At 38.2% G+C, this 26,478-nt stretch overlaps 1 protein-coding gene, 1 non-coding gene and 2 pseudogenes across 9 annotated transcripts in view; 2 read left to right on the top strand and 2 right to left on the bottom strand.

Annotated features, from left to right (window-relative positions):
- Positions 1–26,478, top strand: part of PPFIA1 (PPFI scaffold protein A1) — a 171,007-nt gene that overhangs the window by 11,335 nt on the left and 133,194 nt on the right. The window lies entirely within an intron of this gene.
- On the bottom strand, positions 5,472–23,193 carry LOC143646300 (histone H2B type 1-C/E/F/G/I-like; annotated as a pseudogene).
- Positions 6,229–6,335, bottom strand: LOC143647554 (U6 spliceosomal RNA). The gene has a single exon (XR_013158166.1). It is a non-coding gene; the product is annotated as a U6 spliceosomal RNA (small nuclear RNA).
- LOC143646485 (PWWP domain-containing DNA repair factor 3A pseudogene) lies at positions 21,002–26,054 on the top strand (annotated as a pseudogene).

Below are 26,478 nucleotides of genomic sequence, written 5' to 3'. Positions count from 1 at the left end.
AGATTATTTTGGCTAATCTTAGCGCTTTGCATTTTTAGATACATTTTAGAACCTGTTTAGCAGATTTCCGCCCAAAAATGTGCTAAGATTTTAATTGGAATTTCATTTCATCTGTAGACCAGAATAGGGAGAAATTATATCTTTTTAATATTGGTTTTCTAATCTGTGAACTTGATAGGGCCTTCCATTTATTTAGATCTTTAATTTGTCTTACTATTTTGTAGTTGGCTGTGTATAGGTATTACACATCCTTAACTAGATGTACTTAACACGTATTTGATATTTTTTGATGCTGTTATAAGTTATACCTTTTAAAAATTGTTATTAATAAGTGTATAGAGATAGTATTGATTTTTGTGTATTCGCCTAGCTAAATTCATTCATTTCCAATAATGTCTAGATTTTTTTCACCCATTAATACACAATTATGTTTGCAGATAATGAGGATTCCCTTTCTTTTTTTCCCTTTCCAAATACTACAACCATTTTTCTTTTCTTGCCTTATCACACTGCCTAGAACCACTAGTACAGTGTTATATAGAAACGGTGATAGCAGATATCTTTGTCTTGGTCCCATTATCAGGGAAAGGTTTTCAGTATTTCACTATCAAATATTTGCTGTATGGATTTTATAGATATTCTTTGTCAGATTATGAAAGTTCCCTTCTATTCTTAGTTTGTTAAGAGTTTTTTAAAAATCGCATATAGGTGTTGAATTTTTTAAAATACATTTTCTGCATCTGTTGAGAAGATTATGTGATTTCTCTGCTATGTGGTACTTAAATTTTTTTTTTTTAATGTTAAACCAGCCTCACTATCCAGCCTTACCTGATCATAGTGTTTTCTCCTTTTGCTGGCTTTTATTTACTAATATTTGGTGTAGGATTTTTGCATCAGTAACTTATGAGAGAGATTGGCTTGTAATTTTACTTTCTTTTATTGTCCTTGTTAGCCTTTGGTATGGAGGTTATGCTTATTTTATAAAATAAGTTGGAATGTGTTTCCTTGCTTTTCTGTTTACTAGAAAAGTTTCTGTTAGATTGGTGTTTTCTTCTTTAAATGTTTGGAAGAGTTCATTGGCAAGACTATCTGGGTGTATGCTTTTCTTTTTTTTTTTTTTTGAGAGGGAGGAAGGGAAGGAAAGACAGAGAGAAGGAAGGAAGGATGGAAGGAAGGAAGGGAAACATTTTTAAACATTTTCTTGTTTTATTGTATTTTGTTTGTTCGTTTGTTTTTTTACATGGGCTGGGGCCGGGAATCGAACCGAGGTCCTCCGGCATGGCAGGCAAGCACTTTGCCCGCTGAGCCACCGCGGCCCGCCCCTGTATGCTTTTCTTTATGGAAAGCTGTGCTGGTTTGAAAGGATGTATGTCCCCTAGCAAAGCCATGTTTTAATCAAAATCCCATTTCATAAAGGCAGAATAATCCATATTCAATACTGTATGTTTGAAACTGTAATCAGATCATCTCCCTGAAGATGTGATTTAATCAAGAGTGGTTGTTAAGCTAGATTTAGGTGATGACTTGTCTCTACCCATTTGGGTGAGTCCTGATAAGTTTCTGGAGTCGTATAAAAGAGGAAACATTTTGGAGAATGGAGATTTGGAGAGAGCAGAGAATGCTGCAGCACCACGAAGCAGAGAGTCCACCATCCAGCGCTTTGGAGATGAAGAAGGAAAACACCTCCCGGGGAGCTTCATGAAACAGGAAGCCAGAAGAAGCAGCTAGCTGATGACGCCGTGTTCGCCATGTGCCCTTCCAGATGAGAGAGGAACCCTGACCATGTTCACCGGGTGCCTTTACAGATGAGAGAGAAACTTGGACTGTGTTTGCCATGTGCCCTTCCACTTGAGGGAGAAAGTCTGAACTTTTTTGGCCTTCTTGAACTAAGGTATCTTTCCCTGGATGCCTTTGATTGGACAGTTCTACAGACTTGTTTTAACTGGGACGTTTTCTTGGCCTTAGAACTGTAAACTAGCCACTTACTAAATTCCCCTTTTTAAAAACCATTCTGTTTTCTGGTATATTGCATTCTGGCAGCTAGCAAACTAGAACAGAAGGTTTTTAATTTCAAATTCAATTTTTAAAGTAGTTGTTGGATTTTTCTGATTTTATTATTCCTTCTTGACATCTGTAAATTTAGTTAAGGCATTGTTGCTAGGAATTTGTTCATGCCACCCAGTGTTTCATTTATAAGTGTGAGGTGATCATAATATCTGATCTGTAGCAATGTCCCCTTTTAAAAATTCTCGATATTGTCTGTTTGTGCTTTGTCTCTTTTTCTTAATCAATCTTGCTAGATGTTTATCCATTTTATTTAAAAAGTCCTTTCAAAGAACCAGCCTTTGGCTTTATTGGGGTTTTTTTCTGTTCAGTGTTTGTTTTCCACTTCATTAATTTGTGTTATTTCCATTCCTTCTATTTTGTGTTTATTTGCTTTTCTTTTTTCTAGTTCCTTGAGAAAGATACTTAATTGGTTTTTGGCCTTTCTGTTTAATATGTTTGCATAAAGCTGTAAATTTCCCTCTGAGCACACCTTTAGTTGCCTCCCGCAAGTTTTGGTGTGTCACAATTTCATTATCTTTTATATAAAAGTAATTTAAAATTTTTCATTGTGATATGTTTTTTTATTCCTAAATGTTTTTTTTTTTTTTTTTAGAAATATATCATTTAACTTCCTAATGTTTGGAGATTCTCTGGTTATCATTTTCTAGGATTCTAGCTTAATTCCATTAAGATCTCTGAATGCACACTGCATTATTGCATTCCTTTGAAATTTAGCTTTCCTAACAGCCCAGCATATATGCAGTTTTATTAAATGGCCCCTGGGCACTTGAGAATAATGTGTATTGATGGGTATGCAGTGTTCTGTGTATTAGATCAAGTTTGTTAATCATATAATTCAGAGTCTAGCAACTACATTAAAGTGAAAAGAAACTGGCTAAATTAATTTTAATAATATTTTTTATATTTTTTATAATATTTAACCCAAATGTCCAAAATATTATTTTAACATTAAAACAACTAATGAGATATTTTACATTCTTTTTATTATGCTAAGCCTTTAAAATCTGGCATATATTTTGCATTTACAATACCTCTCAATGTGGAGTAACTACATTTCAGTTGCTTAATAGCCTTATATGGCAAGCGGCTATTAGAGTGGATGGCATGGATTCGTAGCCTTATTTTTTGTTTGTTTGTTTTATCAGTTGAGACCGGTATCTTAAAGTCTCCCATTATGATTATGCGTTTATCTGTATCTTCTTTTAGTTCTATCCATTTTTTCTTTATGTGCTTTGAGAACATGTTGTTAGTTGTATTCAGCTTTAAAATTATTTTCTTAGTAGATTGAATTTTTGTCATCATGAATTGTCTACTTGTTTGCTAGTAATGCTTTATTTGATATTAATATTTGAGATATCAGCATTCTTTTAGTTAGTATGTGCCTGAATATCTTTTCCATCCTTCGGCTTTCACCTGTCTGTGTCTTTATTCTTAGGGTATGCCAGTATAGTGTACGGTTAGTTTTTGTTTTGTTTACTCAGTCTGACAAGCTTTGTCTTTTAATTAGAGTATATATTCCATTTAAATATAACCACTGATATTTGGGTTTATAGGTACCACGTTACTGTTTGTTCCACCTACTCTATATTCTTTTTTCTTGCCTTCCTTCATTTAGAAATATCAAGTTTAAAAAAAAATTCTACACTTTTCCTCTGTTAGATTGTTGGTTTTATATGTGTAAATGTATTTATATATCTATTTATCTATTTTTATCTACACATAATGCATATATGTACATTTAATACTTGATAATCCTAGATAACAGGATTCATTTTTAATTTAAGCCTAATTCAGTACTTTTACTATTTCCTAGATCCTTCTTTTTCTTTAGGTGCTTGAATTATATTTAACTTCTTTACCACCTTTTGGGTTATTGTTTCCTACATTTTAATTCTAGATATATATGTATATATTTTTTTTTAACTTTTTATATTGTATAGTAAAACATATATATACAAAGCAAAGAAATAAAGAAGCAGTGGTTTTCAAGCACTCTTCAACAAGCGGTTGCAGGATACATCCCAGAATTTGTCATGGGCTACCATATGATCCTCTCATATATTTCCTTCTAGCTGCTCCAGAATATAGGAGATTAGAGGGCTTAAATATTTTTTTATCATCACAATTGACTTTTTTCATGAAAAATAACATACATACAAAATAAGCTATAAATTTCAAAGCACAGCACCACAATTAGTTGTAGAACATATTTCAGACTTTGACATGGGTTACAATTTCACAATTTTAGGTTTTTACTTCTAGCTGCTCTAAAATGCTGGAAGATACCAATTTAATGATTCAGCATTCATATTAGATATATTTTTGGCATTTATTCATGTTGTTTTACAGTTAATGTTCATTTCAGTTTATTCTCGTTTTAACCCCCTTTTATTGTTCTTGATTCCCTCTTCTCTTTTCATGTTTCTGCTGGTGATTATTTTTCTTTTTCCCTGAAGAACTCTCTTTAATATTTCTTTTACTTCAGGTCTGTGGATGATAAATTGTCTCATTTTTGTTTGTCTGAAAAGTCTTTATTTTTCCTTCACTTTTTTATTTTCTGCAGCAATTTCTTTTTTATTATGTCATGGCTAATAAAAGCATGGGGAAAGATTTTGTTTGCACTAATAATGAAGGGAATAGAATTTTGAACAATTTTTTTTTTAACTTCAGTTTAACAGTGCTTTAAAATAAACTCTCAGTGTTAAGTATGAGTGTAGTAATACAAGAATTTCCATATTATGTTGGGACTATAAATTGACAGGGTCGTTCTGGATGTCAGTTGGGCAGTGTGTATATTAAGATCCTTAGTACATGTTTTTACTCTTTGATCTAGTATTTCTACTTGTAGAATTCTTCCTAAAAATAATAGAATTTTTGAACAAAGATTTATCACTAAGACGTGTGATCCATATGATCTAAAATGGATAAAAGTGGAACTCAATCTAAATATCCAGTAACAGAGGACCAATTCCATAAATGAAATATACATCCATGAGAAATTGTTTCTGATCAGATTTAGTTGCCTAGAAAATTATATCTATGTATAGGTAGCATGACACATCAGTTTGGTTTACATATAATAAATATTTATTTTGTGTATCATATATGTTCATATTTATACATACAGCACACATATAAAAAGAATAGAAAATACTGGGAGTGGTTTTAGTTTAATTTTCCTTTTCACAAATTTATACAATGAGCTATTTTTAAAATCAGGAAAAAAAAAGAAAATGCTTTAGCCAGGTGCTTATTAATCCTTCCTTGATTGTTAAAAATTCTTCCATTTATCTTCTTCTATTATCAGTTATTTTCATTGATTTATTTATGACATAAAACAGTATCCAGCAGCAACCAGTGGTGGAAGAAACATATCTAAAGCCTGTTTGTTCTTCTTATTAAGTTTACTTGGAGCTGGTGTACTTGGTGATGGCCTTGGTGCCCTCGGACACGGTGTGCTTGGCCAGCTCCCTGGGTGGCAGCAGGCACAGGGTCGGCTGGATCTTCCTGGAGCTGATGGTCGAGCACTTGTAATGCGCCAGGCACGACACCTCCCCTGCAGTGCTTTCAAAGATGTCGTTGACAAACAAGTTCATGATGCCCACGGCCTTGGATGCAATGCCAGGGTCATTTGGACCAGCTCTAGCATCTTGTACACGTAGACCAAGTAGCTCTCCTTGTAGCTGTGCTTGTATGTCTCGCTGTTCTTCTTCGGTGCCTTGGCACCACCTTCTTGGAGCCCTTCTTCGGGGCCAGGGTGGACTTTGCTGGTTTTGGTATCTTAAAAACTCAAGTGACAAAACAAGCGGCTCCCTTCACTTAAAAAATTTTTTTTTGCATGGGCAGGCACCGGGAATCGAACCCAGGTCACTGGCATTGCAGCCAAGAACTCTGCCTGCTGAGCCACTGTGGCCCTCCCTTCACTTTTTTTTTTTTAACATGGCAAGGCGCTAGGAATCGAACTTCGGTCTCTGGCATGGCAGGTGAGAACTCTGCCTCCTGCTGAGCCACCATGGCCTGCCCCACTCCCTTCACTTTTTTTTTTTTTTTTTTTTTTGGGTGCATGGTCCGGGAATTGAACCTGGGTCTCCTGCATGAAAGGTGAGCATTCTATCACTGAACCACCATGCATCCCCTCCCTTTTCTTTTTCTTTTTCTTTTTTAAATATGGAACGCTTCACAAATTTGCGTGTTATCCTTGCGCAGGGGCCATGCTAATCTTCTCTGTATCGTTCCAATTTTAATATATGTGCTGCCGAAGGGAGCACCTCCCTTTACTTTTAAGGATATGTTTCTGGATATAGGATTTCAGTTGGGTGGCTGTTCTCTTTCAGCGTTTTTTAGTTGCCACTCTGTTGTCTTTTGACTTCCTTTCATTGAAAAGTCATCTTGTCAGTGTTGCCCCATTGAAGGCAGTGCTTTTTATCTCTGGCTGCCTTTCTCCTTGCTTCATATCATGAGAGTAAACTGCTAAAAACTAATGCCAAAAACAAATGTAAGGTGTTCTTTGTTGAATTGATGGCTTTATTCTTTAATCAGTTTTGGAAAAGTTTTTACCCTTATCTCTGTAAATGTTCCGTATTCCCCCAGTTGTCTTTCCTCTACTTTGAGGGTCTCCGTTTATACACATATAAGACCTTTTTTTCATTATATTCCACATATCTCTTATGCTCCTTCAACATTTTCTGTACTTTTTCCCCCTTTCTCTCCTTCTGTTTTTTTACTGGTTTTTCTTTCTAGGCATGATCCTCTCTTCAGCTGTATCCAATCTGCTGTTAAGCCATGTACTGAGTTCTTAATTTCAGTATATTTTTCAGTTTTAGATTTTGTATTGTTCTTTTTAATACATTCTAGTTTTTTAGTGAAATTTTTTCTACTGTCAAATATATGTATACAGTTTATTTTTTGTTTTTATTTTTTCTATTTTGCTTTTCTCAAATATATTTTTATATTTATTTTTTATTTTTATTTTTTTGTTGTTTTTTGTTTTGCACGAGCAGGTATTGGGAATCGAACCCAGGTCTCCAGTATGGGAGGCAACTATATTCTTAATGATTAAGGTTCACATTTGATAACGCCAACAAATGGGTCATCTCTGGCTTTCTCTTTTTATCTTGGTCCCATTGATTGATATGTCTATATTTGTTTGTTTCTTTGCCTTCTTTTAAAATTGAATGCTGGACATTATATATCGAAAGCTACAGAGGTTCTGCGTAATGCTGTCTTCCTTCCGAGAGTGTCCGCCTGTCATCTAACATGTACCTAGAGTAGGGCAGGTCATCTCAGCTCAGTTTGGTACTGAGTGACTTGAGGTTTTCTGTGCCTCTCTGTAAGCTGGCTTCACCCACCTCCTAGGCTGCAGTGCTGCAGGGCTTCCTTCTGAAAGCCTGGAATGTTTCCCAGGGCCCTTCCTTCTTGGCAGGTCTGGAAGCCCAATTTTTGTCTCCTTAACACCATGAGACTACTGAGTGCTCAGCCAGTTTTTGCAGAGAGCTGGGCTCATTTTCTGTGCCTCTCTTTTCTGTGAGATCTTGGCCCATTAGTCCTGGCTGTTTGGTCAAGACTGTAAACCAGTTTTTGTGTCTTCAGCTCCATGAGGCTCTCCAGAGCTCTGTTAGCTCCTACTTGCGACTTGACTTTTTGCTGATTTCTTCCCAGGTTATTGGTTTATTGCTAAATCTCTAAGGAATCATCAGATGCTCTGAGGGAAGAAGTGACACTGAGTATTGGACTCACCTCAGTGAGCTTTCCAGTTTTTTGTTTGTTTCTTTAATTTTTAAAAATCTTGCTCCTTCCAGATTGTGGCTCTCTCTCTATCTTTTTGATACCTTTAAACAGACTTTTTTTTAGGGGGTGGTACATGGTCTGGGAATTGTACCTGGGTCTCCCGCATGAAAGGTGAACAGTCACCACTGAATAAAATAGACTTCTAAAAGATGAATTCATCTTTTCTAAAGTTCTTGGTGGGTTGACCAGCTATAAGGTACTCATGTAGAACTGGAAGTGGTGGTGAGAAATCAGATGTACTCTCATCGTTAGCAATATATGAAAGTCGGTGACTATATTGATCATCCTTATTTTAATATGGGAAAAAGCAAAGCCTACTAATCTTTGCGTAGTATGCATTGTTCTGTTTCTAATCAAACTCTCCCATTTACCCGTACTCTACTGTCTATGTCTTGAAGCTACAGAGGTTCTGCATAAGGCTGTCTTCCTTTCGAGAGTGTCCACCTGTCATCTAACACATGCCTAGAGTAGGGGCAAGTGCCCCAACCCAACGGAGATACAGGAACTCCCCTTCCCAGATCTTCTTTTGGCCATTGCAGGGAGTTTTCCAGCCCGGGCCCAGTTCCTCCTTTACCCCTTGCCTGGGTGCCTGCCCAGGAAAGGACTGTGATGGCAGGCCTGACATAGGCAAAGGAGAAGGCTGGTAGAGGTTAGGTAACGTTTATTCTGTGCGTTGATTCCATGTGTTTCTTGTTCACTATTAAAAAAAAAAATTACTGCTTTTAGGCTTCCCTCCAATTTCATTTTAAAATCAAAAATGCTGAATTTATTCTAAAAGCTAGTGCAATAATTTGCAACCTTTTTGGAAGCAGCAAATAAAATTTTAAAAAGAACTCTACTACCTAAAACTGAAAAAAAGAGAACCTGTTCAGGTTGAATTGTGTTGTGGTCCAAAATTGAACCTCTCCTGCAGCCTGCTAATCCCTGAGGCAGGGGTGGAGAACTTGGAAGGCTCTAAGAGATGAAGTCTTAAAATCACAGTTTAGTGAAAAATAAGTTTGCCTGTGTTGACTGCTTTGTTCATTGTCAAAGCAAAGGTTTAGGTTCAACTGGTAGCAGTATAAAGTGTTCTGAATGGATTAGAAGTTGGGGAATTTGCAAACACAGCCTGGTCAGGGGTCTTTTTATATAATCTAGGCATGAGGCTGGGATACTAGAATGCAAAAGGTAAGGGGCATATTAGAAAAGAAAAAACAGACAAAGTATGGGACATGTCACAGTGGAGGATGCGACAAAGATGAAAAATGATGCCCAGCTTGAATGGCTGGGGAGACAAAAGGAAGACTCTGTCATTTGGCAATGTTGGAAACATTTTTGGTTGATACCATGGGGTGGAAGTGGTGGGTGCTACTTGCTTCTAGTGGGTAGAGGTCAGGGGTGCTGCTCAGCATCCTGCAGTGCACAGGGCAGACCCCCCACAACAGAGAGTTGTCCGGCCTCAGATCTCAGTAGTGTTGAGTTGAAAAAGCTCTGGTCTAAAGAATAACAAGTTTTTTCTCCAGTATGGCTATAATTCAATATTGGGTATAACACTTTACAATTATTTAAGTGAGTGCTATTTTCAAGGTTTGGTCCAGCACTTGCTAAGCTTACTTAGTGAATAAATTAGGGAGAATCAGAATTAGGTAAAATTACTCTTCACAGTGGGTAGTTAATATCGGCTACTCTGAGTTTAGTGACTCTAATTTGCTTTACTGACTGCTTTTTTTAGTAGGAGTTGACAAACCACCCTTTAAAATACCATGCTTATTTCAATTGTTTTTGGCTTATGAAGCTGTAAACTATGACCCTGTACAAATAGCATTTGACTATTTGCAAATTCTCTATTTTATGTATCCTCAGTTTGCCATCCTTTTGAAAGCAGTCCTGCCTTCTTGTGTCCCTGTTCCTAAACCTTTGATCTTCAACAAGGAGACAAAGCCATTCATTCAGTGTCTCTTCTTTGTGGAGCATCCCTATAAACGTACACCTTTACACATTCTAGGGAAATAGTGTTGGAGGCAGACAAGGTCCCTGCCTTCAAAGAGCTTGCGTAACCTTTTGGCTACCAGGAGCAGTACAGCTGTGACACACCCTGACCATTAAGTGCCTTAAAGGAAAGATACTGGTTGTATGGAGTGAGTAGCCTAGGACACTGCCACCTGGGAAAGGAAGGCCTGTCTAAGAGGAAACACTGTGGAGCTTAGATCGGAAGGGTAAGAGGAGCCAGTTGTTGGAAAGAGAGCTTTCCCACCAGTGGTAACTACAGGGGCCAGGCTAGAGGCAAGAAAGGACTTGGCCTGTTCAAGCAATAGAAAAGAGGTCATGGTTCTTGGAGCCCAAGGAAAGGTAAGTGAAACAAGGGAAGCTTGGCCAGATAGGTTTGACAGGTCATGCTGAGCCTTGCAGGCCAAGGCAGGGAGTGCTGTTGAATGCTTGGGAACATTGTGATTTGATTCCGTTTTTTGAAAGATCGAGCTCTGGGTCTGGGCAGAGGGTGAGGGCCTAAGAATAGCCACAAGGTGGAAATGGACATTAGAGTAGAAACTCATCCATTGCAGGGGTTGGGCTATTTTGTGCCTTAGGCAAAAATTTAAAACCCCACTCCTGAGGGCTGGAAGGAGCTGCCTGCAAATGTAGAGTTGTGTTCCAGTAGCCATGTTTCTTGAAGATGATTGTATAATGATATAGCTTTAACAGTGTGACTGTGTGATTGTCAAAACCTTGTGTCTGATGCTCCTTTTGTCTACCTTATCCACAGATGAGTAAAATATATGGATTAAAAATAAATAAATAATAAGGGGAACAAATGTTAAAATAAATTTAGTAGATTGAAATGCTAGTGATCAATGAAAGGGAGGGGTAAGGGGGATGGTATGTATGAATTTTTTTCTGTTTTTTTTTTTATTTCTTTTTCTGAATTGATACAAATGTTCTAGGAAATGATCATGATGATGAATATACAACTATGTGATGTTATTGTGAGTTATTGATTATGTAACAAGAATGATCATATAGTAAGAATGTTTGTGTTTGTATGTTGAATAAAAAAAAAGCCCACTCCTTACCCACAGAACTATATACACATTTTTCTTTTATATGATATGCATGAATACTTGACTGCAATTTGTACTGCCATGTCCATAATTTTTTTTGTGTGTGTACAATGGATCCATGAATATATTCAAGTATTTATTGAGTGCCTAGTGTGTCTCAGACATTGGTTGTAGGTGCTGAACATGTAATATGTGAGAAGGATAACCTAGCCCAAATATGTTTTTTAGTGGATTTGATTGTGTAAAGAGAAATGGAAGAGTGAAAATATCTATATAGTTTAAGTTAAATGCATGTATCATGCACCTGCGGAAATATTTCAGTTTTATCATTTGAGTTTGTACAGGCAGAACTTGGGGAGGGAGTTTTCCTTGGTAGTTCAACTCCCTTCTCATCTTCACACTCAGCTTTAGTTCACATCTTGTATGCATCCATTTGCAGGGACCTCAGGCTCCTTAAATTCAACCTTGGCTAAAACTGTCTTTTCACTGTATCTGAGCCTCTTCCTATGAATGGTACAGTTTTTTACCTAGTTGTGTAGGTTAGAAACTGAGACGGCTCTGGCTCTTTTCCTCTCCTCTGAGGCCCACTGGCTGGTAGGCTCTCAACCCTTTCATTTTCATGCTTCCTCCAGTGGTCTTTCTATCTAGTAGCTTCCCTCCAAGCCATCAGGACTGCAGCAGTGTTTTTCTAAGAATCACATCAGATGATTGCCATCCCTTTGCTTCAAATGCTTCAGTTTTCCGTTTCTCCCTCAGGGTCAAGTCCAGGCTCTGTAGAGGGCCACCCCAGACCTTTCCCAGTTCCCCCAGCCCTTTCTTACCCTGACTTTTGCTTCCTCCTTCAGCCTGACAACTGCTGAATAATTTGGTGCTATTCTTTTGGAGAACTAATTTTGTCCTCTGTGTAAAAATCCTCAAAAATGCTCATATTCTGACATAGCAATTTTACTTCTGCTAAGGAAATGATTCTTAATTTTTTTTTGTAATTTTTATTATGGTAAGATATAAACAACCTAAACTTTCAAGTATGCAATTCAGTGGCATTAATTACATTCCCCATGATCTGCTGCCATCACTACCACCGTTAGCGAAACTGTTCCATCCCCCTAAACAGAAGCTCTGTCTCCATTAGCCCCTCATTCCTCCCCTCCCCCTCCCAGTCCCTGATAGCCCCTAATCTACTTTGTCTCTGAATGTATGTGTTCTAGTTCTTTCTTTTAAATAAAATCATACTGTGTCCTTTTGTGCCTGGCTTTTTTCACTGGACAGTGATTCTTATCCCAAGAAGCTTTCTGCATGTAGATGTTCACTGTTCTAGTTTGCTAGCTGCCGGAGTGCAGTATACCACAAATGGAATGACTTCTAACAAGGGGACTTTAATAAGTTGCTAGTTTATAGTTCTAAGGCCGAGAAAATGTCCCAATTAAACAAATCTAAAGAAATGTCCAATCACAGGCATCCAGGGAAAGATACCTTGATTCAAGAAGGCCGATGAAGTTCAGGGTTTCTCTCTGAAGTGAGAAGGCACATGGTGAACACAGTCAGGGTTCCTCTCTCAGCTGGAAGGGCACATGGCGAACACGGCATCATCTGCTAGCTTCTTCTCCTGGCTTCCTGTTTCATGAAGCTCCCCGGGAGGTGTTTTCCTTCTTCATCTCCATCTGGTGAACTCTGCTTCTCGTGGTTATATCATTCTGCTCTGCTCTCTCTGAAGCTCCCATTCTCCAAAATGTTTCCTTTTTTATAGGACTCCAAGAAACCAGTCAAGACCCACCCAAATGGGTGGAGACATGTCCTCACCTAATCCAGTTTAACAACCACTCTTGATTAAATCACATCATCCAGGGAGATCTGATTACAGTTTCAAACATACAGTATTGAATAGGGATTATTCTACCTTTATGAAATGGGATTTTGATTAAAACATGGCTTTTCTAGGGGACATACTTCCTTTCAAACCAGCACATTCACTATAACATTTTTTTTTGTAGTTCATACAAGAATTTATTTATATTTGTAGTATTAATCAGTGGGATACATGGTTCTATACAACCCTTTTCAATCATGTTCACTTCAACATGTAATATTAATTATAAACCCACTAATGAACTGCCTTCACTTCTATCCATTCCCTTACATTTAAGTTCAACCTCATTAGTTTCTCTGTTTCTCTAGGTCCCCTATATTCTACATTATAAGCCTCTGAGTTTTTATTTACCAAGATCATAATAGTGAAATCAAACAATATCTATCCTTTTGTGTTGGGCTTGTTTCATTCAACATTATGTCCTCAAGGTTCATCTATGATGTCATATGCTTTGGGACCTCATTTCATTTTACTGCTGTATAATAATTCATCATATATGTATATACCACATTTTGTTAATCCACTAGTCTGTTGATGGACACTTGGATTGTTTCCATCTTTTGGTGATTGTGAATAATGCTGCTATGAATATCGGTGTGCAAATTGTCTGTGTCACTGCTTTCAGCTCTTCTGGATATATACCGAGTAGTGGTATGGCTGGGTCTTAGGGTAACTCAATATTTAGGTTTCTAAGGAACCGCCAAACTGCTTCCGTGCTGGCTTCCATTATACATTCCCACCAGCAGTACAAAAGTGTTCCAGTTTGTCCACATCCTGTCCAGCATTTGTAGTTTTCTGTTTGTTTAATAGCAATCATTCTTATAGGTGTGAGGTGATACCTCATTGTAGTCTTTTTTTAAAAAATTTATTTATTAATTAAAAAAATAAACAAAATAAAACAACATACATAATCAGTAATTCACAATATCATCACTTAGTTGCATATGCATCGTTTCTTAGAACATTTGCATTAATTCAGAAAGAGAAATAAAAAGACAATAGAAAAAGAAATAAAACAAACACCGGAAAGAAAAAAAAAAAAAGATTATACCTACCATACCCCTTACACCTTGCTTTCATTGATCACTAGCAATTAAACTAAATTTATTTTAGCATTTGTTCCCCCATTATTTATTTTTATTCCATATGTTCTACTCTTTTGTTGACAAGGTAGATGAAAGGAGCATCAGACACAAGGTTTTCACAGTCACACAGTCACATTGTGACAGCTGTGTCATTATTCAATCATCCTTAAGAAACATGGGCACTGGAACACAGCTCTACATTTTCAGGCAGTTACCTCCAGCCTCTCCATTACATCTTGAATAACAAGATGATATCTACTTGATGCATAAGAATAACCTCCAGGATAACCTCTTGACTCTGTTTGGAATCTCTCAGCAATTGACACTGCCTCATTTCACTCTTCCCCCTTTTGGTCGAGAAAGTTTTCTCAATCCCTTGATGCTAAGTCTCAGCTCATTCTAGGGTTTTTCTCAATCCCTTGATGCTGAGTCTCCATTCATTCCAAGATCTCTGTCCCACATTGCAAGGAAGGTCCACACCCCTGGGAGTCATGTCCCACGTAGAGAGGGGTAGGGTGGTGAGACTGCTTGTTGTGTTGGCTGGAGAGAGGGGCCACATCTGAGCAACAAAAGAGGCTCTCTTAGGGGTGACTCTTAGGCCTAAATTTTAAGTAGACTTGACCTATCCTTTGCGGGGTTAAGTTTCATATGAACAAACCCCAAGACTGGGGACTCTGCCTATAGCTTTGGTTGTCCACACTGCTTGTGAGAATATCAAGAATTCAACTTGGGGAAATTGAATTTCTCCCCGTTCTCACCACTCCCCAAAGGGGGCTTTGCAGATACTTTTCCACTCACTGATTGAATTACTCTGGGATTCATCAGGGCATCACTCTGGACAAACCAGCAAAATCTCATGTCCTACCTGAGATTCCAAGTACTTATGGCATTCAATCAAACTATGTACGTAAGTTATATTAGGAAATTCACTAGTCAAAATATAAATTTTGTAACAAATAAACATTACTATTTCTGAAAAGTAAGTTGTTAGTCTCACACATAAGGTAACATTTTAAAATATTAATTACCATCTATTTTCAGTACCCTGCAATAATGACATTCCTTTGTTCTTCCTCATGCAAAAACATTTTTAAAATTGTACCTTGTACATTTCACTATTGTTATACACTCTAGGCATTCCTAGATTATACCATCCAATCTTTAACATCTATCTTTCTTTCTGATTTCATTTATGTCCCCAACCCTCCTCCCTCTATCATTCTCACAAGCAGCTTCATTCACTATTTTAACTAAATTATATTACAGTTAGGTAGTATTGTGCTGTCCATTTCTGAGTTTTTGTATCCAGTCCTGTTGCACAGTCTGTATCCCTTTATCTCCGATTACCCAATATCTTACCCTATTTCTATCTCCTGATGGTCTCTGTTACGAACAAAATATTCCAAGTTTATTCACTAATGTCAGTTCATATCATTGAGACCATACAGTATTTGTCCTTTAGTTTTTGGCTAGTCTCACTCAGCATAATGTTCTCAAGGTCCATCCATGTTGTTACATACTTCATAAGTTTATTCTGTCTTAAAGCTGCATAATGTTCCATCATATGTATATACCACAGTTTGTTTAGCCACTTGTCTGTTGATGGATGTTTTGGCTGTTTCCATCTCCTTGCAATTGTAAAGAATGCTACTATAAATATTGGTGTGCATATGTCCATTTGTGTCTTTGCCCTTATATCCTCTGAGTAGATACCTAGCAATGGTATTGCTGGGTCATATGGCAATTCTATATTCAGCTTTTTGAGGAACCACCAAACTGCCTTCCACAGTGGTTGCACCATTTGACATTCCCACCAACAGTGAATAAGTGTGCCTCTTTCTCCACATCCTCTCCAGCACTTGTCATTTTGTGTTTTGTTGATAATGGCCATTCTGGTTGGTGTGATATCTCATTGTGGTTTTGATTTGCATTTCTCTAATGGCCAGGGACATTGAGCATCTCTTCATGTGCCTTTTGGCCATTTGTATTTCCTCTTCTCAGAAGTGTCTGTTCAAGTCTTTTTCCCATTTTGTAATTGGATTGGTTGTCTTTTTGTTGTTGAGTTGAACAATCTCTTTATAAATTCTGGATACTAGACCTTTATCTGATATGTCGTTTCCAAATATTGTCTCCCATTGTGTAGGCTGTCTTTTTACTTTCTTGATGAAGTTCTTTGATGCACAAAAGTGTTTAATTTTGAGGAGTTCCCATTTCTTTCTTTCTTTCTTTCTTTCTTCAGTGCTCTTGCTTTAGGTGTAAGGTCTATAAAACCGCCTCCAATTATAAGATTTATAAGATATTTCCCTACATTTTCCTCTAACTGTTTTATGGTCTTAGACCTGATGTTTAGATCTTTGATCTATTTTGAGTTAACTTTTGTATAGGGTGTGAGATATGGGTCCTGTTTCATTCTTTTGCATATGGATATCCAGTTCTCTAGGCATCATTTATTGAAGAGACTGTTCTGTCCCAGGTGAGCTGGCTTGACTGCCTTATCAAAGATCAAATGTCCATAGATGATGGAGAGGCTGGAGGGAATTGCCTGAAAATGTAGTGCTGTGTTCCAGTGGCCATGTTTCTTGATGATGATTGAACAATGATATAGCTTTCACAATGAGACTCTGTGAATGTGAAAACCTTATGTCTGATGCTCCTTTTAGCTACTATATCAACAGAAGAGTAGAACATATGGAATAAAAATAAACAATAGGGGGAACAAATGTTAAAATAAATTCAGTTTGAAATAGTGGTAAATGAAAGCGAGGGGAAAAAAAGAAAAAAAAATGTCCATAGATGAGAGGGTCTATATCTGAACACTCTATTTGATTCCGTTGGTCAATATATCTATCTTTATGCCAGTACCATGCTGTTTTGACCACTGTGGCTTCATAATATGCCTTAAAGTCAGGCAGCGTGAGACCTCCAGCTTTGTTTTTTTTCCTCAAGATACTTTTAGCAATTCGGGGCACCCTGCCCTTCCAGATAAATTTGCTTATTGGTTTTTCTATTTCTGAAAAGTAAGTTGTTGGGATTTTGATTGGTATTGAGTTGAATCTGTAAATCAATTTAGGTAGAGTTGACATCTTAACTATATTTAGTCTTCCAGTCCATGAACACGGTATGCCCTTCCATCTATTTAGGTCTTCTGTGATTTCTTTTAACAAGTTTCTTGTAGTTTTCTTTGTACAGGTCTTTTGTCTCTTTAGTTAAATTTATTCCCAAGTATTCTTTTAGTTGCAATTGTAAATGGAATTTGTTTCTTGATTTCTCCCTCAGCTTGTTCATTACTAGTGTATAGAAACACTACAGATTTTTGAATGTTGATCTTGTAACCTGCCACTTTGCTGTACTTGTTTATTAGCTCTAGTAGTTTTGCTGTGGATTTTTCAGGGTTTTCGACGTATAGTATCATATCATCTGCAAACAGTGAGAGTTTTACTTCTTCCTTTCCAATTTTGATGCCTTGTATTTCTTTTTCTTGTCTAATTGCTCTGGCTAGAACTTCCAACACAATGTTGAATAACAGTGGTGATAGTGGACATCCTTGTCCTGTTCCTGATCTTAGGGGGAAAGTTTTCAGTTTTTCCCCATTGAGGATGATATTAACTGTGGGTTTTTCATATATTCCCTGTATCATTTTAAGGAAATTCCCTTGTATTCCTATCCTTTGAGGTGTTTTCAACAGGAAAGGATGTTGAATTTTGTCAGATGCCTTCTCTGCATCAATTGAGATGATCATGTGATTTTTCTGCTTTGATTTGTTGATATGGTGTATTACATTAATTGATTTTCTTATGTTGAACCATCCTTGTATACTTGGGATGAATTCTGGGATGAATTGGTCATGATGTATAATTCTTTTAATGTGTTGCTGGATTCGATTTGCTACAGTTTTGTTGAGGATTTTTGCATCTATATTAATTAGAGAGATTGGTCTGTAGTTTTCTTTTTTAGTAATACTTTGCCTGGTTTTGGTATGAGGGTGATGTTGGCTTCATAGAATGAATTAGGTAGCTTTACCTCCACTTCAATTTTTTTTTCTTTTTTTTTTATTAATTAAAAAAAAGAATTAACAAAACAATTAGAAATCATTCCAATCTACACGTACAATCAGTAATTCTTAATAACATCACATAGTTGCATATTCATCATTTCTTAGTACATTCGCATCGATTTAGAAAAAGAAATAAAAAGACAACAGAATAAGAATTAAAACAATAATAGAAAGAAAAACAAACAAACAAACAAACAAAAAACCTATACCTGGCGGGCCGCGGTGGCTCAGCGGGCAAAGTGCTTGCCTGCTATGCCGGAGGACCTCGGTTCGATTCCCGGCCCCAGCCCATGTAACAAAAACGGAGAAACAGAATACAATAAAACAAGAAAATGCTTAAAAATGTTTCCCTTTCTTCCTTCCTTCCTTCCTTCTATCCTTCCTTCCTTCTCTCTGTCTTTCCTTTAAAAAAAAAAAAAAAAAACCTATACCTCACATGCAGCTTCATTCAGTGTTTTAACATAATTGCATTACAACTGGGTAGTATCGTGCTGTCCATTTCTGAGTTTTTATATCCAGTCCCGTTGTACAGTCTGTATCCCTTCAGCTCCAATTATCCCTTCTCTCTTTTTTTTTTTTATAATTAATGGAAAAAAAGAAATTAACCCAACATTTAGAGATCATACTATTCTACATATGCAATCATTAATTCTTAACATCATCACATAGATGCATGATCATCATTTCTTAGTACATATGCATTGGTTTAGAAGAACTAGCAACATAACCGAAAAAGATATAGAATGTTAATATAGAGAAAAAAAATAAAAGTAATAATAGTAAAATCAAAACAAAACAAAACAAAACAAAAACCTATAGCTCAGATGCAACTTCATTCAGTGTTTTAACATGATTACTTTCACAATTAGGTATTATTGTGCTGTCCATTTTTGAGTTTTTGTATCTAGTCCTGTTACACCGTCTGTATCCCTTCAACTCCAATTGGCCGTTATCTTACCCTGTTTCTACCTCCTGCTGGACTCTGTTGTCAAGGACATATTCCAAATTTATTCTCGAATGTCTGTTCACATCAGTGGGACCATACAGTATTTGTCCTTTAGTTTTTGGCTAGACTCACTCAGCATAATGTTCTCTAGGTCCATCCATGTTATTACATGCTTCATAAGTTTATCCTGTCTTAAAGCTGCATAGTATTCCATCGTATGTATATACCACAGTTTGTTTAGCCACTCTTCTGTTGATGGAGATTTCGGCTGTTTCCATCTCTTTGCAATTGTAAATAACGCTGCTATAAACATTGGTGTGCAAATGTCCGTTTGTGTCTTTGCCCTTAAGTCCTTTGAGTATATTCCCAGCAATGGTATTGCTGGGTCGTATGGCAATTCTATATTCAGCTTTTTGAGGAACCGCCAAACTGCCTTCCACAGTGGTTGCACCATTTGACATTCCCACCAACAGTGGATAAGTGTGCCTCTTTCTCCGCATCCTCTCCAGCACTTGTCATTTTGTGTTTTGTTGATAATGGCCATTCTGGTGGGTGTGAGATGATATCTCATTGTGGTTTTGATTTGCATTTCTCTAATGGCCAGGGACATTGAGCACCTCTTCATGTGCCTTTTGGCCATTTGTATTTCCTCTTCTGATAGGTGTCTGTTCAAGTCTTTTTCCCATTTTGTAATTGGGTTGGCTGTCTTTTTGTTGTTGAGATGAACAATCTCTTTATAAATTCTGGATACTAGACCTTTATCTGATATATCATTTCCAAATATTGTCTCCCATTGTGAAGGCTGTCTTTCTACTTTCTTGATGAAGTTCTTTGATGCACAAAAGTGTTTAATTTTGAGGAGTTCCCATTTATTTATTTCCTTCTTCAGTGCTCTTGCTTTAGGTTTAAGGTCCATAAAACCGCCTCCAGTTGTAAGATCCATAAGATATCTCCCAACATTTTCCTCTAACTGTTTTATGGTCTTAGACCTAATGTTTAGATCTTTGATCCGTTTTGAGTTAACTTTTGTATAGGGTGTGAGAGATGGGTCTTCTTTCATTCTTTTGCATATGGATCACTTCAATTTTTTTTGAAGAGTTTGAGCAAGATTGGTACTAATTCTTTCTGGAATGTTTGGTTAGAATTCACATGTGAAGCCGTCTGGTCCTGGACTTTTCTTTTTGGGAAGCTTTTTAATGACTAATTCAATTTCTTTACTTGTGATTGGTTTGTTGAGGTCATCTATTTCTCTCATTGTAGTCTTGATCTGCATCTCCCTTATAGCTAATGAAGACGATTATACTTTCATGTGCTTTTGAGCCATCTGTATTTGCTCTTTGGAAAAATATCTGCTCATATCTTTAGCCCATTTTATAATTGGGTTTCGTTTGTTCCTTTGTTGTTGAATTGCATAATTTCAACTCTGATTGTAATTTCCAAATACTTTTGCAAATTTCAGCGTACATTTAAACAAGTAGTTATGGAACAGATTTCAAACAAATTTGGTATGGGTTACAGTTCCACAATTTCAGGTTTTTTCTCCTGACACTGGAGACAGACAGAAATGTCAATATATTGATTCAGTAGTCATGCTCATTTGTTAAATCCTGTCTTCTCTGTTGTACTCCTTCTTTTTAAATAATATGTATACCTAAAAGCAATGCATTTCAAAGTACATCGCAACAAATAGTTATAGAACAGATTTCACAGTTTGATATGAGTTACAGTTCCACAATATTAGGTGTTTATTTCTAAGCACTCAAAGGTACTGGAGGCTAAAAGATATGTCAATAAAATGATTCAGCACTCGTTTGTTAAGCCCAACTTTCTCTGTATAACTCCACCATCGCCTCTAATCTTTCTCACACTTTGTAGAGGTATTTGGGTTATGGCAATTCTAACTTTTTTTTTCAACTTTTTTTATTGCGTAGTATAACATATATACAAAGCAAAGAAATCAAAAAGCAATAATTTTCAAAGCACTCTTCAAAAGAGTGTATCACTATAACATTTTATTGTGTTTACATCTTTCTCATGGTTAAAAAATTATGCAAGCAATGCATGCCAGTTAGGAATCCTTTTTAACACAACTATGTGTAAAGTAATTCCCATTCTTCTTATTTCTGCTTCTCAGCTTTGCCCCCCCCCCCCCCCCCCCCCCATAGCCTCACTCCAGGAAGCACTTAAATTCCGGTGGTGCCGCTTTTGCAGGGTAGGTGGGGTCATGACTGATCTTCCCTGCTTGACTCTTATTAGTGATCTGCAGAGCCCACGGTCCCCTGTGACCTTTGACCTGGTGTTCCCTGGCCCAGTCAGTTCTGGCATTGGAAGTTGAGGTTGATGTTTTTTCTGTCCCTTGTTCCTTCTATACTTTTTTTTTGTATGCTTTATGGTGGTCACATTTCACATTTCATTCTTTTTCCATGTGACTATCCTGCTACAGCAGTACCATTTTTTTTGAGGGGAGGGTGGGGGTACATGGGCCGGGAATTGAATCCAAGTCTCCTGCATGGCAGGCTCCTTCTGTACTTTTTAAGTGGTAGCCTTCGGTAAAGGACGCCCTCTTTTGTTCGCTCTGCTGTCTCTTGTTTGCTGTGGATGCTTGAACTGGTCCTTTCTTTATGTATTGCAGTTGAGTTCCATCTGTGTTCTTGAGAAACTCAGACTGCCCCCTTCAAATTGGTTCCTGTGTCCTTTGCCAGGACCCCACTAGTCTTTGAGTGCTTCATTGCTCTCTGGAACAAAAATTTGTCCCAGACCTACTCTCCTGCCTCAGATATGAAACTGTTCCTTTAAGGAAAATGTTACTTAAGTATCTGTATCTGCTTTTTCATTCTCACAGGTTCTCAATGCTTTGAGTTCATTTTGATGGACAGAGCTAGAAAAGAGTATTTTAAAAAAGAAAAACTTGGAGTTCATATTGATGTTTCCATTTCAAATTAAAAATTACAACTTTTGAAAGTTCATTTTGTATTTATGTTTCTTTTCCTACATTGACAGTCTTGATTTTTTTTTAAGTTTACATACAAACACAAACACTGTTACCATATGATCATTCCATTCTTGGTATATAATCAGTAACTCACAATATCATCACATAGTTGTATATTCATCATCATGATAATTTCTTAGAACATTTGCATCAATTCAAAAAAGAAATAAAAAGAAAACAAAAAAATTCATACATACCATACTCCTTATCCCTCCCTTTCATTGATCCCTAGTATTTCAATCTACTAAATTTATTTTAACATTTGTTCCCTCTATTATTTATTTTTAATCCTAATGTTTTACTCATCTGTCGATAAGGTAGATAAAAGGAGCATCAGATGCAAGGTTTTCACAATCACACAGTCACGTTGCGAATGCTGTATCATTATACAGTCATGTTCAGGAAACATGGCTAGTGAAACACAACTCTACATTTCAGGCAGTTCCCTCCAACCTCTCCATTACACCTTAACTAAAAAGGTGATATTGTCTATTTATTGCTTAAGGTTAACCTCCAGGATAACCTCTTGACTCTGTTTGGAATCTCTCAGCCATTGATGCTTTATTTTGCCTCATTTTGCTCTTCCCCCTTTTGGTCGAGAAGGTTTTCTTATTTCCTTGATGCTTAGTTCCAGCTCATTCTAGGATTTCTGTTCCACGTTGCCAGGAAGGTCCACACCCCAGGGAGTCATGCCCTACATAGAGAGGGGAAAGGCGGTGAGTTTGCTTGTTGTGTTGGCTTGGAGAGAGAGGCCACTTCTGAGCAACAAAAAGGTTCTCTTGGGGTGTCTCTTATGCCTAATTTTAAGTAGGCTTAGCCTATCTTTTGTGGGGTTAAGTTTCATAAGTACAACCCCCAAGATTGGGGGCTCAGCCTATAGCTTTGGTTGTCCCCACTGTTTGTGAGAATATCAGGAATTCTCCACTTGGGGAAGTTGAATTTTCCCCCTTTCTCACCATTCCCCCAAGGGGACTTTGTAGATACTGTTATTAACTGTTCAATTCACTCTGGGATTTACCAGGGCATCACTCTGGATAAACCTACAGAATCTCATGCCCTACTCAGGGTTCCATATGCTATGGTGGTCAATTAAGCTGTCCACATAAGTTATATTAGGAAATGTACTAGTCAAAAATACAAATTCTGCCCAGCGCCCCGCGGGGAGTGTCGGAGGTGGTAGCGGCGGCAGCGCTGGCGGCAGCGGCCGAGATAGCGGCGCCAAACCGAGCCCGAGCCGGCCCTGATGTAAAGAGTGGCCTGCAGCTGTCCCTGTCCTTTCAGGGACTTCGCGGCCAAAACAGCCGTCGTGTGCCTCTCATGGGCACGTCAGCGTCGGACCTTCGAGTACTTTGTGCCACATCGTTACCGCCTGCCACATGCACCTAAATCATGGCAGATGCCAAATACGTCCTCTGCAGATGGAAAACACGATTATGGCCTGCAAAGGTTTTGTTCAGAACCAAGGCTTCAACAAAAAATAAGAGAAAAAAGGAAATTTTTCTAGATGTTCAAATACTCTCTCTAGATGAAAAAATTAAGGTGAAGAGCACAGAGGTCAAGATCCTAAAGAAGTCTCATATTGAAGACATTGCCTCCTTATTAGCCTCCCAGAATGAGGTTACTGCTGCACCCCTAGAGGAACTGGCCTACAGACGGTCACTTTGAGTGGCCCTGGATGTTTTGAATGAGAGAACCAGTTTGAGTCAAGGAAGCTCTTCAGGAGAAGAAAGAACTGCTCTGTCTCAAAGTGAGAAGCCTACAGAACCAGCTTCCTCACTCTGTAATTCTAACTTTTCCTCTTTTTTCCATGAGGACCTGTCAGGCAGTCCTGAACCTGAAGGGAATGAAAGTGGACAACAGAGCTTGTCAAATACTCTGACTTGTAAAAAGGTTCTCAGGTGCAGAGCGAATTTAAAGACGGAGCTGGGGAAAAAGGACAGTCCTCGAGCCCTAGTGGTGTTTTCAGCCAGAGGTCATTCTCAGGACAGTTTTGAATCGAGAATAATCCAGAAAAATTGGACTAGCCCAAGTAAAAGGAAAAGAAATTCAGCAGAGAAGTCCGGCTTGTGGCAGAATGAACCTTCATTTTTAGAGGGAGCTCATGAAATAGAGAGGGAGAAAAAGGCAGGCAGCTCACCAGCTCGGTCTTCGCCTCCTCAAGTTGGGGAGGAGAATGCACGTGCTAAGGCCCAAGGAGAGTTCCCTGTATGGCCATCCAGTAGCCTCGCAGTGCTCCCCACCTGGCGGAAGAGGGTGAACAATGGGCCCGTTGCGAGACGGGCCCGTTCCCACTGGGCCTGCCCAGATGCAGGAGAATGCCCTACGAAGAAGCCGTGTCCGGATAGCAGCCACAGTCCACCTGCCTTGGAATTAGAGATGGGGGCAGCACAGCCTCCCATGCGGGGGCTCAGGGGGTGCATGACTTTGCGCAGTGCCTGTAAACTCGACCTGCCTCTTCCACATACTCCTGTGGACAAAATGAGAAACCTTCATCTCTCAGATTCTGAGAAAGCAGAGGAAGGCCATCAGTCTTCTGGAGGGTCAGTGGAGTTTAATTCCATGAATTCTATTCTGGAGGAAGATGAGGAGGATGAAGAACCACCAAAGGATCCTTTTATATCATGAACCACGTTCGTTTGAAGTAGGAATGCTAGTCTGGTTTAAATACCAAAAATACCCCTTCTGGCCAGCAGTGGTCAAAAGCATCAAGCGAAGAGATAAGAAAGCGAGTGTACTCTTTATTGAAGGAGACATGAATCCAAAAGGGAGAGGTATCACAGTGTCTCTTAGAAGATTAAAGCACTTTGATTGTAAAGAGAAACAAATACTTCTGAATGAAGCTAAGGAATCTTTCGACCAGGCTATCGGCTGGTGTATCTCCCTCATCACCGACTACAGAGTCAGGCTGGGCTGTGGGTCTTTTGCTGGCTCTTTCCTGAAATATTATGCTGCTGATATAAGTTATCCCGTGAGGAAGTCTATTCAGCAGGATGTTTTGGGGACCAAGTTTCCCCAGCTGAGCAAGGGGGACCCTGAGGAGCCCATAGACGGAGTCCCTCCGGGGAAGGGGAGACAGCTCTGCAGGAAAGTCCTCCCTGACCGGTCACAAGCTGTGCGGGACCGGGCCAATCAAAAGCTGGTGGAGTACATTGTGAAAGCCAAGGGTGCTGAGAGCCATCTCCAGGCGATTTTGAAAAGCAGGAAACCATCCAGGTGGCTAAAGACATTCCTGAATTCAAGCCAGTATGTGACCTGTGTGGAAACATACTTGGAGGATGAGGAGCAGCTGGACCGTGTGGTGAAATATGTACAAGGAGTCTACCAAGAAATGGACAGTAGAATGCTGACACGAATAAATGGCGACAGGATAAGATTTATCCTGGATGTTCTGCTGCCCGAGGCCATCATCTGTGCGATTTCTGCAATCGACACTGTCGACTACAAGACAGCTGAAGAGAAGTACATAAAAGGACCATCTCTGAGCTACCGGGAAAAAGAAATCTTTGATAATCAGCTGCTAGAAGAAAGGAATCGGCGGCGACGCTGAGGAAAGCTACACCCTCCATGGGATCTGACCTGTCTGGGCTGCAGGAAGGAGGTCTTGGGCTGCGTAGTTCATGAGAACCTGTCGGTGTGAAATGGCACCTGCTCCCTGTTGTGCATGAGCAGTGTCTAAAAAATAGGAGACGCCAGGCCACATGTGTGGTTTGGTTTTGGATATATCTCTCAGTTCCCGTGCATCTTGATTTACTATTTCCACACTTAATGAAAAGTCGCTTTTTTTTAACCTGGTGGCCAAGACTCTCTTGACTGTTGGGAAAGTACAACTCCTGAAAGAGTTTTTTAAAAGAACAAAATAGCATTTTATTTTATATCTTTACTTGGAACTATACTCATAGTTTAATTTAAGGTGTACATTCTTTCTCTTTTTATGTCAAAGCAGGGCTATCACATAATAAACAGCAGGACTTTAACAGTTTGATATTACAACATAGCTCCAGAACATCATTTTGTTTTTCTGTGTTTTTTCTCTTTGTGTGATTTCCTCTTAAGATAGTTCTTGAATAGTCTCCACCAGTCATGTATTTTTGAGGGGTGAGGGAATCTTTGTAAGAGGTAGAACCAAAGACAAGTTGCTTTCTTATGTTTTAGCATCTGCTGTGATTGCTTGTGTAGGAGAACAAACTGAAAATAAACTTTTTTCAGTGGCCTCTAAAAAAATATATATATATATAAATTCTGTACCAAATAAACATTTTTTACTTTAGTCTCACACGTAAGTTAAAGTTTTAAAATATTGATTACCATCTATTTTCAACATCCTGCAGTATTGACATTCCTTTGTTCTTCCCCATGCAAAAACATTTTTAAATTTGTACATTTAGTCACTATCATTATAACTCTAGGCATTCCTAGATTATACCATCTCAGTCTTTATCGTCTGTCTTTCCTTCTGATTTCATTTTCACATTCAGCTTCATTCATTGTTCTAACATTAATGTATTACAGTTAGGTAGTATTGTGTTATCCATTTCTGAATTTTTACAATCCTGTTGTACAATCTGTAAACCTTCAAGTCCAGTTACTCAATATCTACCCTATTTCTGTCTCCTGATGGTCACTGTACCACATGACAATCTTGATG

The sequence above is a fragment of the Tamandua tetradactyla genome, chromosome 9 (assembly GCF_023851605.1).
Source record: "Tamandua tetradactyla isolate mTamTet1 chromosome 9, mTamTet1.pri, whole genome shotgun sequence".
In the NCBI taxonomy this organism is placed as follows: Eukaryota; Metazoa; Chordata; class Mammalia; order Pilosa; family Myrmecophagidae; genus Tamandua; species Tamandua tetradactyla.
This window is presented reverse-complemented; position numbering and strand designations above follow the sequence as displayed.